The sequence below is a fragment of the Anolis carolinensis genome, chromosome 1 (genome assembly GCF_035594765.1).
Source record: "Anolis carolinensis isolate JA03-04 chromosome 1, rAnoCar3.1.pri, whole genome shotgun sequence".
NCBI classification, from domain to species: Eukaryota; Metazoa; Chordata; class Lepidosauria; order Squamata; family Dactyloidae; genus Anolis; species Anolis carolinensis.
Window position 1 is genome coordinate 223,495,949 of NC_085841.1, and position 2,955 is coordinate 223,498,903.

The window sequence follows — 2,955 nt, forward strand, 5'->3', positions numbered from 1 at the left end:
TGCAGTTCCGTTTTCAATACATTATTAAAAACTGATGCTGTTACAACTTGAGTCGCTTCAACTGTTGAATTAGATCTAAAATCCTTCGCCATGCCATCTTTTGTTGTGAGAGATCCTGGGAAAGCTGTGTTTTGGAGGCTTCCCTTTGTCTGTGACCCTAGTGGTTTGCCTTCTGATTGCCTTCATTTTAAGCATTTGACAGAAGTCTGGGCCTAGCATTGTATTCTATTAGATGCATTTTATGGAAGATTAAAATACCCTCTAGATTTGCCTTAAGGCTCCAAGCCAGAATGTTTTATGAAGAAGACTGATCCACAGCAGGCAGGATAACCTTTACTGATGATAACCCTGTCATTTCCACTTGTTTGAATATTTTAGTCTTTTCATAGACATCAGATATAGAAAATTGACTTCCATGAATAACAATAAAATATTTTCAGATTATCAGCAAGCAAAATTATACATGACATATTGAGTACTTCATCATCATGGGGAGATCTAGAAAAGAGAGAAATTAAATCTGCTTAGCAGGTCTTTCTTTTTTAGGCCACTGTGCCTTAGCTGTAGCCCAAACAGTGTTGTTCCATATTGACAGAATCCCTCACATGTAAACAGAAAAGTTCCTTCTCCTCACTTAACGTTTTGTTTGGATAGTATTCAGAATGGCTGAAAGCACAGGCTTAGTTATCTCGGTTGTGTGGTCGTAGTATTCTCTTTGCATATAGGCGTGGAACTGGAGTTGCCTCTTTCTGTTTGATGTTGTAGTCAGCTCTCCACGTTTGCTAGGTTTGGGGACACAGGACACCAGCAAAAGTGAAAAATTACAAATAAATTTGCTTTTTTATTATTAGGTATCTCTACATCTTCCTGCAGATTTCTATAGTCAGCTTACACTGGATTGTACTGGAGGACCTACAGATTCATGGAAGTACTTACTATTGAGTTGCATTGAGGAACCTAAGGATTCTAGAGAACTTTACCAGCAACAGTCTATTAATCAACACTAAAGAGAAAAGAAAAAGAGGAGTGAGAAAAACAAGCTGACCTGTTTAGCTTTCTAAGGATTCTGGAAGTTGATGCAACAGTTATCCTAAAATTGTTCTTGTGGATTCAGCAAAATACTACTATTATTCTATTACAAGGTGGATTGTTATAATTTCCTCTCCCTTCATTCCCAGCCCCGTGGTAGCTGCAGTTTCAAACACGCTCGTTTGTTGTGATAATTGCCCTGTGCTGAGAAGGAATTGAAATAAAAGCAAAAGTGAGAGAGAGTAAGAAAGAGAAGGTGAAAGGAGCAAGAAAAACAAAGAAAGACAGTTTGCAGTTCAGGGGTACTTACAGCTGACCTCTCACTGAAGAAGTGGATTCACACAAAAGGCTCCCAGCTAGTGAAACCACCCCCTCAATGACTGGATATTGCTCCATAAATCATTGCCTGGAACTATACCTTGACACTGGGATTTGCTCTAACTCTTGACTTATACAAAGATTCTTGTATTTCACAAAGCAAGTCCATGAAGAATTTTTATCATCTAGGTATTTTTATAATTCTTACTATTTTTACTATTTACTATTTTGCAATTTTATTATTTATTATTAGTATACTTTATTTCATTAAACAAACATCATTTTGCCCCATTGGTGCCATCAGTTAAAGCCTTGTGCCAGCAGGACTGCTGACTTGAAGGTTGAGTTGCTGATCTGAAGCTTGTTGGTTTGAATCCAACCTGGGGAGAGCACAGATGTGCTTCCTCTGTCAGCTCCAGCTTCATACGGGGGACATGAGAGAAGCCTCCCACAAGGATGTTAAAACATCCAGGTGTCCCCTGGGCAACGTCCTTGCAGACAGCCAATTCTCTCACACCAGAAGCAACTTGCAGTTTCTCAAGGCACTCTGACATGAAGTCATTATTAATTCAATATGAGACAAATGTATTGAATATATTTTTCCTGCTTTTTAATAACTTTAATAACTGTGAAATTATAAGGATAAAGCTTGAAAGTAAAAGTAGCATTGTCTTTGTACAAAACCATTTTGATTTTCGGCATAGTTAAACTTTCAACGCCATAGGCTAGTCTTTACACGGGCCCAGATATTCAAAGGCTCTGCTCTTAATACTCTGCCTACCATTGTTCAAAAGTCAATTTTAGAATACTATGACCCAGAAAATGCTGAGAAAGAATTAATAGCAAGTGAGCACCAGTTGAATCAAGAATTCATAGATCTCACCACATTAAACAAAGCAAGTACCAAAAAGACTGTTTATACTACAATGGAGGCAAGAGATGATGGTGATAAAGCAGAATCTAACTCGTAACAAAGGTGCTGCTAATTGGTCCATTGACCCCAGGTCTAATGGAAGTTACTCCCTTCACCAGCATTGAAAAGACAATCGTCTTCATACAAGGAAATTATAAACACTTAAAGAGAGGTCTGGCAGACTTCATCCAGCAGATAAAGAGAACATTGAACCATGCATGACTTCATGCAAGATCAATGCTTCCTAGTAGAGCAGACGACAGAAAAATTATTTCAGAGAATGGATATGCTGCAAAGGGAAGTTTCCGGCCTAAGAGCTACTATTGGAGCTTTGGTTGGTCTGGTTGAGCTTGGGATTCTGACAGCAGCACCTCCAGGAAATTTTCCTAGCCAAGAAATGGAGAGCAGTACTGGATCTGTAGATTACCAAGCTATGAACCAGAAGTAGCCAAACTATCTGCAGAAACAATGGGCAAGCAATAAATGACAGAATGGAGGACTGGAACCTGAACTCCAGGAAATGTCACCTTGGAAAAAATAAGCTATGCCCCAATAGCACCAAATCAATCTCAGTGTTTAGTCTTACTCCCTCAGACCAAAAATTCCAAGTTTCTGGAGGGCCATTCAGACACTCCACTCTTCCCTTCAACCAAGGTACACACATCAACTTGGGTATCTGGAAAAGAAGACAAAGA